The following is a 17,747-nucleotide window of genomic DNA, read 5'->3' on the forward strand; positions in this document are numbered from 1 at the left end:
ATACATGCAACACTTACTGTCTGGATGAGGGACCAATTCAAAAGTGCTTTGCAAGATGAGGCTAACATGTGTGCAGTATTAGATACATTGTGACCCTCTAAATAGTAAGTGAAAGTGCATGAGCAATATCACTTGGGGTTCATTTTATTATAATAGTATGATTAGCTACCACCTCCTTGAGAATCGTAAAGGTGCTTGCCGAGTAACGGTTTTGCATTGTGGGGTCATTGCAAACTGGCTATTTTAGACAACCGGTATGTCTACAGAGCAATATTTATTGAAAGGAAAATAGATAGGTCAGCTGACTACTATGAGGGTGGCAGCAGAACGCTGGAGCTGATCAACTGAAGGATCATCTATTCAACTGCACGCTAATCTGTGAGCGACTTGTCTTCTTCAAAGGCCTCATAATGTCCAATCGGAAAAGGAAATGGAAGTGCCAGGCGAATCACATTGAGATGGAGAACATCCTCAAGGCATTCAAATCTTTCAAAACTCCCGATGAGGTATGTTACATTCATAATTTGTCACCTCCTTCATAGTCAGTAAAGGGTGGTGTAGCAGCTTATGGGGTGAGTTGGTGCATAATACTCAGAATTGCAGTGAAGCCTAGACAAACACATAGAAACAAACACGAAACAGGCACACACTACAAACTGTAATACAAAACTGTACCCGAATTTCCTCTTGCACACTCGGCCACAACTTCCTCCTCTACTCTCAAGTACCGCACACTCGCACACATCTTCTATCCCAAGCAGATATGTCTGGCCAATAGTAAATGTTAGCAAGGTAGCATCCAAGCAACAAATACAAGACCAAGGCTGTCACTCACATCTTCTAACAAGAGTTAAAACTCCTGCCACATAGGCACAAACTAAAAAAAAAACACATCTGCAGCTGCCAAGAATCAGGTTCACATTCACGCACAATACATCTAAACAATGAGTCCGGTTTGTGAGTTTCAACACAAAAGACATATGAAGGGAACCCTTATTTGAATCGCTGATTGCCTTGCCCAATCTGGTCAGCTGCAGTTCATTTCTTCTTCACAAGCATAAAATTCTTTTTAATTGCCTAAGTTCTTCTTATTAGGCAAGAGTCGGAATAGGATTGGCAGATAAATTTTTGAGGCGTTATAGATACAAAAGAAAGACAGCACATGGTTCATTGATGCCTCTTTGTCCTTGTGCAAAAATGAAATTTCAGTTCTTGAAGGCTGTTTATGAGTTGTTGCTAGGGATGTGTGGTGCATGAGGAATGCTTTTTGGATGAGCTTGAAGACTTACTGAGGACTTCTCGGAAGATGAGCCGGAGCTGTGAAGCCCCATTGTTTGTCAGTTTGAAGAAGACGAAGGTTGTTCCTCTAAAAAATCAATGACTTTAAATACCTTCTGAGGAATAACCTTAGTCTTCTTTAAACTGACAAACAACGGGGCTTCGCAGCTCCGGCTGGCCTATGCAAAGAGAAGGCAACCCAGTAAATTAAGAATTTTATGTTTGTGAGGAAGAAAGCTGGTGCAAAAGCAGTCGTGTTTTGTAATGAACTGCAGCTGACCAGATTGGCCAAGGTGATCAGCAATTGAAAGGAGGGTTGCCTTGATGTGTTTTTTATTCCGTTGAAACTCAGAAATCGGACACATTTAGAGGTATTGGGAGGGAATGTGAACCTAATTCGTGGCAGCTGCAGATGTTTATTTTTTGTTTAAGTTTGTGTCTGTGGCGAGAGTAGTGACTGTCTTGTTTGGACGATGTGAGTGATGATCTTGGTTTTGTATTTGTTGCTTGGACGCTACTTTGCTAACAGTTATTGTTGGCCAGACATATCTGCTTGGTATAGACCAGATTTTTTTACCCTCACGCGCAGGCTGCCAGCGCGCTCCTGCTCTAGACACCAGGCGACGTATGTATGGGGACTGCGGGACCGCAGATCACGCAGGCGCCTCGCGTTGAATATGCGTGTTTGTGAGCAATCGTTGTCAAATTCTGCGGTTAACGCGCTCTACCACTTACGCATGTAGGTGTGTGCTGTGCCTTGCTACTCACATTTGTCCTTGTTCTACATAATATTACAGCATTTTGAAACGCACTGTCCTCTTGACGCAATATACGAAGGTGGGCTACCATGCAGGTTGCGGACTGTAAATCAGCGTTCATGCGCAGCAGCGGCGTATTTTTTTTTCTCGGACTGCCCTTCAGAAGCATTGAATGCATATGTCTTGCTTTTTTACTTCTTTGATTCTACGAATTTTGGACCAGACTCCATGGTGTGAGATGTAACCGGATTGGCGAGCTTCACGCTAAAGGTTGCTTAGGCAAAGCGTGTTTTCGGCCACCAGTGGTTCGTCTTTGGCTTTCATTTGCCATTCCTTAACGCGAGTTTAAGTCCGATTATAACAGACGCTTGGGCGAGTTGGGCAATCCACAAGTGCAGACAGCGCAAAAAAAAAAAAAAATGTGGAGCTACGTTTCCGATGTTTTTTTTTTTTTTTTGCTTGGGCGGTCTGCACTCCCACTAACAGCAATTCAAATTTTTATTTCCTTATTTCAAAGAGAAGTCTGCATGAACAATGGTTGAGCGTAGTAGCTTTTTGTGATTTCTGCCTAAGACTCAAAAACATAATTTCATTACATGCTATGACCTGGCCGAAATGGCTAAACAGATCTTTCACATACACCAAAAGCATCTAAATAGAGAATATTCGTATTCAGCCGCTACTGTGTTATTTGTTCAAAACTTGAAAGAAATAGAGAAACTGTGTTGTGCCTTTCAGCGAGTGGCTCTGTGGATAGGGCTCTCGACTGCTGAGCCAGAAGACATGGGCTCGATCACGGAAGCTATGGCAGCTCTTCGATGAAGATGAAGCTGAAGGCGCTTGTGTGGTGTGCGATGCCAGCGCACGTTAAAGAACCCCAGGCATTCATTAACTTTCCGGAGCACTTCACTACGGCGTACCTCATAGCCGATGCCACTTTTGGACGCTAAACTTCATATACCACATAAAAACAGTTGTCATGCTCCAGCTAGTATTTCTTTGCTGCAGTTTCTTCCTTTGGCGTGTATGACAATGTACGTGCAGGATCAAAAAAAAGTATCATGCTTGACATAAAGGCACTACTGTTTAATAGGTGCTAGATTATCCAGCGATGAAAAGAAACGATCCTAATGCTCCGTTGTTTATAAATAAAGCGCAACAAAACTTGCGTGCTGTTAGCCTGTCGATTCCGATGAACGAACCGCGATAATTTGTTGGTGTTACTGGCACAGTCGTTGATCGTACATCAGCTGCCTTCATCAACAAGGCACCAGACAACCTGCATTCACTTTCATCTCGATGTATACTGTATTCTTTTAAGTATAAGTGATTGCATTGTTTATTACCTACTGTGTTCATTCAGTAGCTCTCTTCGAGCCATCCTACAGTGGCATCCACCTACCATTTTGGCATAATCGAGGATGCACTGCTCAATTTTTTTTTCAAGGAATGGGAGGATGTCATCTTGGAATGATGTATATTCATTCTTATTGAGTTTATTTTTGTTCTAATTCTCTTGTTTTGGAGGTTTTTTATATGTAGACATTTTAGCAGCAGCCTACATAACCACAAATAAAGCCCTCAGAAATGAAAATATGCACATACTGTTTACTTCCACAAGGCTCAACCTCATTACTGTGTCCATAGAAGGCACCCTAAATATTCTTGTTTGATGTTTTTGGACACTACGTAAATAATGTTTGATAAAACTGCCACATACTTGTTTATCAAACAGAAGATAGTCGATGGTCACTTAGGGCAACAAATTGGATTCCAAGGTAACTAAAGCATAGCAGGGTGCAGCAGAAAGTTGGGTGAGCGGATGAATTTAAGAAGTTCACAGGGGTCAAGTGGATGCAGCTAGCAGAGGACCGGGTTAATTGTAAGAATATGAAAGAGGCCTTTGGCCTGCAATGGATATATCTCTGCTGATATAATTTTTCCAGACCTGCTACTAGTGTTGCTTTACTGTCTATTACATACACCCTATATTGCTTTTTTCGCTATAAATACCTTGTTGCCTGCTTTTTGTCCTTTTGTACATACATGGCTACTTTATTAGAAGTAGGTGCCGTACATGTTATTGTCATTGCAAAAGGTATCTGGAGTGCCACTTGCTAATGTCAGTCCATACAAGTATCTCATATTTGACCTGTATTTTTCACCTTCCCTTTCAGTCAACATGGCTCATGCGAAAGTTGGCAGCCCCCCCCCCCCCCCCCCACCTCTCCGCCTCGTGTTCAGCTCTTTGAAGTCACGGGAAGAAATGTAAGCCCCTAACAAAGCTAGAAGGCTGTAACTTTTGATCGTTCAAGAGTATTAGTTAACGTGTGCATGTTGTATGATGTGACATATTCTGCTTATCCTATTTAATGCAGTTACATATGGCCTGGAAAACTAAAACAGCACTTTAGTATGGTGTGGTGCTAGCACAGACTTCATATATTTTGACAGGTGCATGGCTTTAAGGCATCTGTAAAATGAAACTATCTAGAAGTATCCTGTTTACTCATTTATAATATGCATCCATGTATCACAGCAAGAAAAAAAGTGGAATGCCTTGAATTTTTCTGGGCACTGGATTTTCATGGCCAAACCTCGATATTATGAATCATGTTGGGCTAAAATGGTTCATTATTTTGAATTATCACGGTACTGAAAAATTAGTGGTTATAAGGGAGTGATCTAATCTTGGTATGAAAATGATGTATCTTGGCAGTAGAGACATGCATAAAAGCCAGATCTGAAATGAAAATGTTTCACGAACTTCAAAGCTGCTTCCTTTGAAGAAATAAGTTATTTTCTTCTACTGCGTGCAGCACGCGACTGATTAAAAACCTCTATACCTTCCGCTTTGTGCAATGCTTCATCGGGTGCATACTTCATTACACCGACTCTCTCTGTTTGCTAACATATTTATGTTAACGTGTTTGTAGTAACGAGATTTGAATGTACTTGAATGAAAATCTAGCTACTTGGAACAACCAGATTTATTGCAACCGCTCATCACTTGGAGTGATATAAATGGTGTCAAAGGATGATTTGCCTTTCTGACAGGTGGCTGGCTGTTCGCCTTCAAAGTGAAGTTCATAATTAAGAATCTTGATTGGCTTTGAACACTCTGCGTTAACCCTTTCTGCAGTCTGTTCTGTGCATGAAATATTTAACTTAATATCCCGACTCATCGCCCTGCTCCCCTTAATCAAAATATTCAGGCAAAACCGTCATTGCCAACCTCTAGGAAGAGTCAGTCACAGGCCGAAGACATTCCCGCTAATTTTTTTTTTATTTGCTTATTGGAGTTGGAGTTGGAGTTTATTTTCTTTCTTTCTTTTACAAGAAAGGGGAAGCCAAGGCAAAAGGCGGCAAGCCTGACTGGGCCTTGGCTCCCAAACCAGATAACAACAGACAGCAGCACACACCTCTAGTGTATACAAAATTAAAAAAAAAAACATTATGCAACACTTATATACGATATGTAAAATATATGCATACATGCAGTATTCATTGGATATATACAAATCAACAGATCACGCTGTCAATAACATAAATATTTACACTAAAAGCAAAAAATATTTACACAAAAAAGATTACATATGAGAAAAATACAGTTACTACCACCATTGCAATTATAGGGGATATTCATTTAAATATTGTTTTAAGTTCTTTTTAAATACCCTAGGTGCCAATGGAAATTCCACATTTGGTGTGTTGTTGATTAGGGATGGCACCTGAAAAGTTAATTTCTGTTTTCCATAGTTGGTTCGGGTAATAGGTACAAGTTTTTTTCGTGTTCGCAGGTCATAAGTTACTGTAGATCTATCAGGTAGAGTAGTATACAGCCTATTATGGTGAATGTACTGCAGAAGACGAAAGTAGTAAATCTGACTGGCGGCTAATATGGCATATTTTTTAAATAAGGGTTCTGTAGGCAAGTCGCGCGGTATACCGTAAAAACCTTCAATAGCTCGAAGAGCTTTTTTTTGAAGAACAAGCAACTTATTAATATTTGTAGAAGTTGTGGTTCCCCATATGAGAATACAGTGTGTTAGTTTGGAATAAAAAAGAGCATAATAAATTAAAATTTTTAACCAAACGGGTACCAAATTAGAAATTCTGTAAAGACATCCTACAATTCTACTCAAGTATTTTACTAAATTTAAAATGTGCGTATTCCATGAAAGGTTTTCATTGAACCAAACGCCTAGAAACTTGTGATTCGTAACTTGCTTTATAACGTTGCTGTTATATTTAATTACTATACTACATTGAAGAGTGGTGTTGATTGGCCTAAATATAATGTAGGTAGTCTTATTAAGATTCAAACTGAGTTTATTTGCCGTCAACCAAATCTCTAAATTGTTTAAATATTCATTGACCGTAGTTTCTAATCTAGACAAGGCACAGTCGGTAAAAAAAATATTGGTATCATCCGCGTACATGATCAAATCAGGTGAGTTAGGAATATTTGTGATATCATTAATATACACTATAAATAACAATGGTCCCAAAATTGATCCTTGGGGAACACCTTGCCGTATAACCATGTTAGTAGAGCAGCAGTTATTAACTCGTACAAACTGTAGCCTGTTCCACAGATAACTTCTTAATAAATCTAGTGGCACACCACGGACTCCATAATCAGCCAATTTACTTAATAAAATATCATGTTGTACACAATCAAATGCTTTCCGAAAATCCAGGAATAAGCCAAGGGTATATTTCCGACATTCAATGTTATCGATTATTTTTTCTTTTATGGTTAACAATGCTTGTTCAGCGCACCTTCGCTTCACAAACCCATACTGAGAGCTGGTTATAATGCTGTATTTGTGAAAGAACTTTTCGAGCCTAGTATTGATTACTCCCTCGAACACTTTGGATAATACGGGCAATATGGAAATTGGACGATAATTAGAAATTTCATTCTTATTTCCACCTTTATGTACCGGGCATACTCTAGCTATCTTTAACTGATTAGGGAACGTTCCAGTTTGAAGCATTAGGTTAATGATATACGTCAGGACATCACATATAAGCATTGATACGTGTTTTAGTGGCGATGCTTTGATATCATCATGCCCTGCCGATGCGTTATCTTTCAAGTTTTTAATTAAATCATTGACTTCTTTTGTAGTTGCAGAATAAAAGTTAACAGAATTTGGTAATGGATTAATTAAATTTGAGTACGTTGTACATGAGACTGGATTATTGAAAGCTGCGCTGCCGACGTTAACAAAGAATTCATTCATAGCTGTGGCTAAGTCGGTGCCAGCCATTATCCCATTACTGGTAGTTACTTCTAAGTAATCGGAGCGCGTTTTTCTATTGAGTAAATTATTTACTTGATGCCACAATTTTCTTGCATCATTACGCAGCTGTGAAAAGCGATCAACATAGTAAATGGATTTGGCACTTTTTAGCTCCTTATTTAATTTATTCCTGTATTTCTTGTATTCAGTAAAAATATCAGCATTTTTAGTCTCAATAAATCTATGGTACATCTTATTTTTTATTAATTTTCTCGTATAGCACTTTAGTAATCCATGGTTTTCTAAACTTCTTACTTTTCACCTTTTTGTCTTTCAGCGGAAATGCTTCGTCATAATATGCAAGAAATTTGTGAATGAAGCCTTCGTATGCCTCATTTACATCGCTCATCTCATATATATTATCCCAAGAAGCACCCTCGATGAGTAATTTGAATTTATCGAGAGATCTTTCATTTATATCTCTTACCTTATAAGAAAACGCGGAAATGTTTTGCTTATGCATTCTAAGAGGAACAAAGCAAAAAACAGGTAGATGGTCGCTGATGTCATTAGTCAACACACCAAACATGGCTTCAGAAACTAACACATTTGTAACGCAGATATCTAGCAAGGTAGAAGTAGTTGGAGTTATTCTTGTCGGTAAGGTTATGTTGTTAGAACACGCATATGTATGAATGATACTGTTTAGTTCCCGTGAAATGTTATCATCGGAACTTATATTTATGTTAACATCACCCATAAGAGCAAAAGGAAGCTTGGTGGAACTCAGGAATTCCATTAGACTTTCCAAGAACCGGAAAAAGTGGGATCTGCTGCCAGCAGGTGGTCTGTATATTGTAGCAACCATAATGTGGGACAATGCTATTACCAAACATTCAACATTTGGCGTCATAATTGAAAAATCTTCTGTGCGCATAACAGTTTTATACATAAATTGCAACACCACCGCCTCTGCCATTTGGCCTATGTAAACCGTTGTAATTATAACCAGGAAACGAAACATGATCGTCATTACAAGTCAGCCAGGTCTCAGTAAACAAAAGTGCATCAAAGTTTACTTTTAAAGATTCCAAAAACAACGTGAGGCAATCGCTTTTGTTCTTCATACTACGAGCATTGATATGAATTGCAGAAAATCTAGTTTTGTCTGGGCGAAACAGTAGGTTGAAAGCATCATTATTATAATACTGACATGAGGGTTCAAAGTCCATGGAAAAATATCAACAACGATATATCTCTACAGATGCACAGATTATTCAGTCATCTTCTCCAAATCAGACAGATCACGGATCCTCAGCACATCCCCCGTCTCATTCTGGCGCGCAAGAACCTTACATCCAGAGGTCCAAACAAATTTCCATCCTACTTGCCTTTTGCGCGCAATAGCAGCTCCGAGCAACTTTTTGTTGGCTTGTGTGAGGTGCTCATTAACAAACACTGGCTCTTTCCCAGAAAAACCAAGTTTATCGTTTGAAATCCTTTGTTTCCTGGCTTTGTAGAGAAAGGCATGTCGCTTGTCCCTTTTCACAAATCGAACCAGAATATTGGTCTCGGAACTTTGTGTCGGAACCGTGTGGCACGTGTCGATGTCCGCTTCAGAGACAGGCTCGTCAATTAGTTCCCCAATTTTCATTACAATGTCCACTGGGCTTTCATCTGAGTCCACACCTTTTATCTCCAAGTTGTTCAGGCGGCTATATTGTTCAAGCTCATTTACTCTTTCGGTCAAGCGCTTGTTTTCCTTTCTGAGGTCTTCATTACATTTCAAAAGCTCAGCAATTTCTTTTCTGAGTGCTTTAACGTCTGTGCTAATTACTTTTGTTTCATCACACGTATCGCTACAGAACTTGACACTATCCTTGACACTGCGCAGTTCATGCCTCATTTCTCGTTTAAAATCCTCAAGTGCTTTCATGAACTCTTTAGACATGTTTGAAGATTTCACTTCACTGTACAAGACTCAGAAAAGGTTCAAGTTTGGCAGTAGCGTGCAAAAAGCAGCATGAAAAGGCGCTATAAATGAATAACTCGCTTACCTGCAAAGCAGGAAAAGTTAGGTGTGATGCATGCAACGTGCGCACCACTGCCAAACTGAAGAGCAGATCGATGCGATGTCCGTTTTAAAGGCAGCTGACAGCGGAAGTCCCACGCAGACAGGTCGTCGCAGCCAGAACTGTGGTACGCTTATCACTGCGGTGACACGGTGGTGCCCACCCGTAGACAATATACCGGTCTCGATCTTGTTCCACGATGTAGGAGCAGCGTCGTAACAATGCGAAGTTAGGTGTGATGCATGCAACGTGCCCACTGCTGCCAAACTGAAGAGCAGATCGATGCGGTGTCCGTTTTAAAGGCAGCTGACAGCGGAAGTCCCACGCAGACAGGTCGTCGCAGCCAGAACTGTGGTACGCTTATCACTGCGGTGACACGGTGGTGCCCACCCGTAGACGATATACCGGTCTCGATCTTGTTCCACGATGTAGGAGCAGCGTCGTAACAATGCGAAGTTAGGTGTGATGCATGCAACGTGCGCACTGCTTTATTACGCACTTTATCTGCTTTCGGTATAGCCCCTTTGTCTTTTGGTTGCTGTTTTTCTTGTATTTGGTATTTGTTTGCGTTTTCTTTTGAACCAGCATTGCTTTTTGTTATGTGTTTGTACTGCGGTAACTTTTGGGCATAGGCTTCCAATTGAGCTCCGGAGCTGCACTTGCATGAGACAAGCTGTAGATTTCATAGACAGTAAAACATTGTTTTGCGAGTCTTCCGAGCAAGGTAAGATCCCATAAGTTTGTTTTGTTTGTGTTTTGTGGAGTTCAACGCCCCAAAGCGACTCAGGCTATGAGAGACGCCGTAGTGGAGGGCGCCGGAAATTTCGACTACCTAGGGTTCTTTAACGTGCGCTGACATCGCACAGCACACGGGCGCCTTGCTTTTTGCCCCCTTCGAAAAGCGGCCGCCAAGGCCGGAATTCGATCCCGCATCCTTGGGAATAGTTGTCTGCGCCACCCCGGTGGGGCATAAGATCCCATGATTAAGATCGTCAAACCGCACTAGATGCAGAAAAAAAGGAATGAATATTCTCTAGATTTTGGTTTTTTGTTCAGTCCCGGAAGTTTGAAAAATTAACCTCCTCGGGTTTATGGCTCACATTCTTTTTTTTCTTAGTGTGATAGCATGCCTTGCAATACAAAATGCTTACTTACAAAAACAGGTACATGCCAGATTTTTAAAAGAAATATACTAAGTGCCGGTGATAGATGGCCCCTTCTAGATTTCCTTTGGATTACATTCATACTGTCGATGTTCACATCTTTTCATTTTTTTGTGCCGAGAGTAATGTTTCCTCCCTGTTTAACGGCTCCAAAACTTCATGCTGCTGCTAAGTGCAGTTTTTTTTTCGTTCAGCTGCTCCAAATATGGATTTACTACTCCAAAAATTAAGATTTTGCTGCTCTTAAAATTGTTACAAATCCTATTTCAGCTGTTACATCCCTGCATTTCTGTACTCTATTCTTAACTTTTACCCAAAATTAATTTTTCTCCAAAAAAGGCACACTTCACTATGTAGTGAATAAAGGGGGACGGAATGGAATCCAGTCTTCAGGCCACGAAACGCTTGTAATTCTTTCAAGATTTTTTTTTTTTGTCTTCCTCCACTTGCGAATGCACAACTCTTCGACGTCATTTTGTTTTGCTGCAGCTTTGTTGCAAATTTCCAGTGGCTATAGACCAGATTTATAGCTGCTCCCGGGCGCGGCCATTTTTTGCCGGCGCGCCGCCACGTGGACACTTCCTTGGGGACGGCGGGACCGTGCCTGTTCAGTAGCCATGTTCAGCTAGCGTTCGGGAGCTAGACAAAATTGCCAAAAATATTTTCATGGCATGATTGTGTTGGAGCAAGTTTATTTTCATTGTCGTAAAGTTAAAATCGACTAATTATTAGTGGGATTTAGTACTACATTCACGTTAACTGTGCTTGATGCTCAGCATGCAACTGCACTATAATGCTGTCATTTTGGTGCCTTACTGATGACAAAATGTCTGAACAATTGCAAGCATTACTCTTGCACCCCGCTGGGGTGGCGCAGTGGTTATGGCGCTCGAATACTGTTCCCAAGGATGCGAGATCGTATCCCGGCCGTCAACGGCCGCTTTTCGATAGAGGCGAAAAGCAAGGCGCCCGTTGTGCTGTGCGATGTCAGTGCACGTTAAAGAACCTTTAGGTGCTATAAATTTCCGGAGTACTCCACTGCGGCGTCTCTCATAGCCTGAGTCGCTTTGGGACGTTAAACCCCACGAACCAAACCAAACCATTACTCTTGCATACGACTCGCATATAATTTCACTTCTAGTGAGCTCTTCCTTCATACCAGCCATTTCGAACCTCACCAATTGCGCTGTGCTGTTGTTAGCGTGGTGTGTGCCATTAACACCAACAAATTATCGCGGTGTGCGCATCTGAGTCGACAGGCTAACAGCAGGCAAGTTTTTTTTTGTTCTTTATACATACCACCACATTAGGATCGTTTCATTTTATCCCTGGAAAATCTAGTGCCTATCAAACCGTAATGCCTGCGTTTCAAGCATTTTTGTACATGCCAAAGGAAGAAACTGCAGCAAAGAAATGCTAACTGGAGCATGACAACTCGGTTATCAGTGGTATATGGAGTTTAGCATCCAAAAGTGGCATCGACAATGAGGTACGCCGTAGTGAAGTGCTCCGGAAATTTAGCAAATACCTGGGGTTCTTTAACGCGCGCTGACATCACACAACACATCACATGACATCACAAGCGCCTTCATCTTCATCGAAGAGCGGCCATAGCTTCCGTGATCGAACCCATGTCTTCTGGCTCGGCAGTGAAGAGCCCTATCCACAGCCACCGCTAGAGGACACAACACAGTTTCTCTATTTCTTTTAAGTTTTGAACAAATATTAACACAGTAGCAGCTGAATACAAGTATATTCTATTTCAGTGCTTTCAGTGTGTGTGAAAGAGCTGTTTAGCCATTTGGGCCAGGTCAAAGCATGTAATGAAATTGTGTTGTGTCTCGGGGAGTTGCTGACAGCAAAAAGCTATTCCGCTCAAATGTTTTGCATGCATACTTTTCTCTGTAATAAGGAAATAACAATTTGTATTGCTTACAGTCAAATTGCACACAGCACCATAAAAAAAAGCTTTTGTGCTAGTATTTTTTTTTTTTGCGCTGTCTGCACTCTCTTGGATTACCAACTCGCCCATGGTCAGACTTACACTGCTGTTAAGGAACGGCAAACGAAAGCCAAAGACAAACCACTGGTGGCTGAAAACGCGTTTTGCCTAAGCAACCTTCAGTGCGAAGCTCTCAGATCTGGTTACATCTCACATCATGGAGTCCGGTCCAAAATTTTACATTCTCATTCGCAGAATCAAAAAAGTAAAAAGCGAAACGTGTGAATTATGCGAAGGGCAGTCTCAGAAAAAAATGCCGCCACTGCACATAAACGGCGATTTACAGTTTGCAACCTGCATGGTCGACTACCTTCGTATATTGCTTCAAGAAAAGAACAGTGCGCTTTAAAATGCTGTTGTACTCTCTGGAACAGGGACAGGTATGAGTAGCGAGACACAGCATACACCTCCATGCATAAGCGGTACAGTGCGTTAACGACAGCATTGAAGAATGATCGCTCACAAACACTTATTCAACACGGGGCATCCGCATGACCCACAGTCCTGCAGTCCCCTGTCACGCGCGCCTGACAGATGTTGCCTAGTGTCGAGAGCAGGAGCGCGCTAGCAGTCGTGAGGGTAAAAAAAAACTGGTTCGTAACCTTTAGCTTGTTTTTCGCTGTGAAAGACTGCTGCCGAGTCGCACTCATGGCACCAAAACAAAGGCTATCAGTGCAAACTGTGTTGATAGGGTGTTGAAACAGCACCTTGCAAAAGGCCTAACAACTGCTGGCAGAACAAAGCGACATATGGCATGGAGAATAAAGACTATGCTATGGATGTGGATTTGCCTCTGCCTTCTGTTGGCTCCTTATCTGTTTGACAAGCGTTGATGGCTATGAGAATGGCGGACTACATGGACTACATTGTTGTGCAGTGACCACTGCCTCCCCCTTCCCCCTGGAAAAAAATTTGCAGTTAACCTGCACCCCCAAACCTGCTTTATAGTTAAGGTAGGTTCTAGAGCTGTGCACGGGCTGGGGCTGCTCAGAAGCCCTTGGGCTTGGTCTGGGCCCAGGTATATTTATCTTGGGTGGGCCGGGCCGGACACCCTGATCACGAACACATGCAACATCTGCAAAAGTGCGAATACAGCCATAGTGCGATAAGTGTCTGAATGCACAGCATTTTCCCGTGCCAAGCTGGATGGGGAATGTTATTGAAGCAATATTAAGCCATTTAAAGGAGCTAACATTTAAGTCGTAACCATGTGAAGCGACAATCCTTGGCGATGAGTCGTGCCATCACTGCGCTAACTCCTGTCGTTGCCACTGGTGCACACCGCACAAACGGGACTGCAACAGAGCAGCGCATTTTCAGCGTTGCTCTGTTACTGCTGCCTCGCGGTTTGGTCTAGGGAAGTACAGTTAGGCTAATACTCCATTTCTAACACTTAACAGCATGAAGTACGATATAACACTGATGAAATTTCATGTAACACATCTGGTTTCTAATGGAAACACCACATTGGTGCGTGGTGTGCTCCTGCACATCGATGCAGACTTCCATTGCAAGCAGTGACTTCGTCCAGCTCCTTTTGAAAGTAAACAATATCTAGCCACTCTATAACCTTTGTTTTCCCTTATTACCCTACCAATCAATCGACTCGATGCCCTCGTATGCGCATGGACGAAATGAAGTGATCGTCTGCAGGATCTTCCTTCTTCCAAAACAGATTATAGAAAAACTTGTCGCAAAAAAGGCCAAAACGGAAGTTGAATACCTCAAAGCCTTCTGCAATTGGCTGTCCGCGATCTGATTCCGGGCGACGACTGCTGAACTCAAGGATGCAGGATCGAATTCTGGTGGCAGTGGGCACAGTTTGTGAAAAGCAAGGCGCCACTGTGCTGTGCGATGCCTTGCATGTGGAAGAACCCTAGGTGGTATAAATTTCTGGAGCCTTCCACTGTGGCGTCTCTTATAGCCTGAGTCACTTTGTGATGTTAAACCACATAAATAACCACTGAAGTACTTTTTGAACTCATCTTAGTGTTGCAAATTCTCATTATGGATGACTGTGCCTCTTTTTTCCACCCTCTATATATACATATTTTATGTGTGCCAATTTTGTGCTTGCAGGTTCACTTTGGGTCGAATCTGTACATCAACGAGAGGAAAGTTCAATTTATCACAAGCAAGAAAAATGAGACAAAAGTGGAGCGGGAAATGGTGATGGTATTTCTGGACACCTGCGCAGTTGAGAGAGAAGCCTCACGGGCCAGCATTGCAGAAGGACTGCAGGCAGTGTTCCAGAGATGCCGGCAACCCCTGAGAAAGTGATGGTAATCATGACTAGGTTTCGTTTTATGCTTGTTGCTGAAATCAATGCTGCAACAGCTGTGCCAATTGTGCCATTTTGATACAGCAGCATAATTCTGCGTGCGCAAAACTTGCTGAATTTGCACCAAAATGCGCCGAACGGCCGCAAAAATTTGCCATGCTCGAAGACAACTTTCTGCGACCGTGATATAGCCAGTCGGGACGTTTCAGACACTCCAGCATGTTACTGGCCTTTTATTTTTATTTTGAGATGGCTTCATGCCGTTCTAACGCCTACCCATATTTTCCTTTCTAGCATTCACGTGCTTCCTCCACTTTGAGTACGCTGAACTGTTGCGGTTTGAGGATGCTTCAACGCACGGGTCACAGTTCGTGCGGTGAAGTATCCTTTTAATGCATAGAAGCCATTTGTAACGAGGCACCACTGCTACTGCGTTGCATTGCTAAAAGGGGCGTGGTAGTATTTTTGATTTTGCAGTAATACTTCCATGCTTTGTTTTAAGCACTGCATGCTTTTAATGGGTGTATCTTGTTTTTTTTTATGTCGCTTCTGGAAGCTTTCTGTATTTTGTTGGGCTATTCATGTGCAGCAAGGTTGTTTTTAATCAGTCTAGTTGATAGACTCAAGACTCACTTTCCCGTCAGATAGTGTAGGAGATGCATCAGTTATGGCTTCTGTTGGTGATAATAAATTGGGGGGGTGGGGTGGAGGGAAGGCATCGGCATGTCGGGAAACGCGCAGCAGCCAAATTTTGAATTCCATAACACCACAATGTAGCCCAAGACTGTCAGAATTAACATTTATGGATGCCGGAACATCTAAATTGCTCTGTGCACGAAGTATATAGCCTTGCTTATACGAATATATACGACTTGATTTCCTATCTGCTTTTGGCATTTGCCCTTTCGCCTTTCGGTTGCTTTTTTTTTGTGCTTTTGAATGAAGATTTTTGTTTTTGGTACTGCGCTCGCATTTAAGCACAGGCTGATAGCAGGCTGATGGCTTTGAATCTCGACTGGAGCTGTCGTCGCGCGACACAAGCTATGAATTTTGCAGACAGTAAAATATTGTTTTAAAAGTCTTGCAAGCAAGAATCTCTGAATGAGATTGTCAATCCGCGCTAGATGCAAAAAAAGCACATTCTTTAGCTTTTTGTATCCTTTCTTTTTTGAAAAATTAACCTTGGTTGTATGGCTAACATTCTTTTTTTGTTTGATGCCACGCCTTGCGGTACAAAATGCTTACAGAAAGAGGTGCACGCCAGATTCTGGAACGAAATATGCCAAGCGCCTGTAATAGGTGGCCCTTGCTAGATTTCCTTTGGATCACATCCATACTTTCCGATATTCACATATTTTTTGTTTGTTTGCCCCGAAGGTAAGGTTTCTTTTCTGGCTAATGGCTTCAAAATTTAAATTCATTCTGCAAAGTGCATGTTTTTTTTTCTCCTATGAGCTGCTCCAAATACGGATTTTGCTGCTCCAAAAATTGCTACAAATCCTATTTCTTCTATTGCACCCCTGTGAAATGAATGATAAAATTAGTGGCAGATCAACAGTGTAATTCCGAACCATGACCTTAAACACCATTTTGCTTCTGTTACTTATGCATATCTTCTCTTTTTTTTTTAGATCTAATACAAAAGGTGGTCACTGAAAACCCAAGTGACATGTCGACTGACAAAAGGATCTCGGACCGAAAAGCCATTGATGATATGTTTGCAGAAGTCAGTCGTGTGGGCCGTCAGAAGGAAATGTGTGAAAATAAAATTGCATATATCATGCGAAGCTCTACGTTACAGTCAATGGGAACAGGGCATCACCCGCTTCTGTGCAGGGTGTATTCTGTCCTGCATGCTAGTATCACGTGTGGTCTGTATGCTGGCTAGCTACTGCCAGTGTGCCAGCAGTGTCACCCATTGTGCCAGTGTAGGCCATATGCCAGTGTAGTCCAGCATGCCAGTGTATTCCAGCATGCCAGTGTATTCCAGCATGCCAGTGTAGGCCAGCACGCCAGTGTAGGCCAGCATGCCAGTGTAGGCCAGTGTGCCAATATGCAGTGCCACACTGGTCCGATAATCAGGTATGACACTGGCCCAGTGTCTCCCAGTGGCACTGCGTTTTCCAATAGGGTGGAGTGGAAGCGTGGGCGAGTTAGTGTTACATAGTCAACGCAATATCCTGTTTAAAATTTTGTACAAGAGCATTGCGAAAATGCATTCCAAATAGCAAGTTTGCGTTATCCACAAATATATAGTTAAGCAATATATAAACATTATGCCTTGAGGATTCGTCACAACCGTAACTCAAATCAACGTCTCTGTTTCCTACTTCATACTCTGGTTTTGCGATCTGCAACCATGACATCACAGTTTATGGTATAGTTCTATAATATGCGTAGAAATTATATGAGCAGGCGTAATAGTTGTAGCAGTGTAAAATGACAGTTCCAGTGATCACAAAATCTTAGCTTTATCAAACGTTATTCGTATATGATAACGAGGAACAAATGAAGTCAATTTCGAGCAATGACAACCCTTGTTTTTATGTTAGTTCGCGCGTGCCCAGCCTCAAAAGTTGAAGTTCGTAAATTACAAAAGTAAGGAAAAATGCGTGACCGTCAAATTCTTTTTACGTTTGAGAAGAGTTGACCTTGCAAATAAATTCCAAATCGCTACCAAGAGAGGAAGCACCACGCACGCGACCGGAATATTCTCTTGTGCACTTCAGAGTATATCCGGCGGCGGAAACAACTAAAAGAGCTGGAGGGAAGTTGAGACAGTTTTGAAGCTACATGTCCAGAAGAAGAATTCGAACTAGGATAATTTTGAACGCGCTTAGGGCGCCCCTTTCTAGTGTCCAATTTCGATCCTTTGCATTGTCAATCTCATTATTTGGACGTACGTATATTGCACTCGCATCCAGTTTATGTTTCTGTATAT

At 41.8% G+C, this 17,747-nt stretch overlaps 1 long non-coding RNA gene across 2 annotated transcripts; it reads left to right on the plus strand.

Annotated features, from left to right (window-relative positions):
- Positions 1–290: 290 nt before the first annotated feature.
- LOC146194859 (uncharacterized) lies at positions 291–16,696 on the plus strand. 2 transcript variants are annotated; one of them, XR_014705492.1, is made up of 4 exons: positions 291–506; positions 4,214–4,304; positions 14,605–14,807; positions 16,438–16,696. It is a non-coding gene; the product is annotated as an uncharacterized LOC146194859 (long non-coding RNA). The 2 variants fall into 2 exon arrangements; XR_014705493.1 differs by lacking the exon at positions 4,214–4,304.
- The last annotated feature ends 1,051 nt before the right edge of the window (positions 16,697–17,747 follow it).

This window comes from Amblyomma maculatum, chromosome 3 (genome assembly GCF_055883805.1).
Source record: "Amblyomma maculatum isolate TAMU_Amacu chromosome 3, ASM5588380v1, whole genome shotgun sequence".
Taxonomy (NCBI): domain Eukaryota; kingdom Metazoa; phylum Arthropoda; class Arachnida; order Ixodida; family Ixodidae; genus Amblyomma; species Amblyomma maculatum.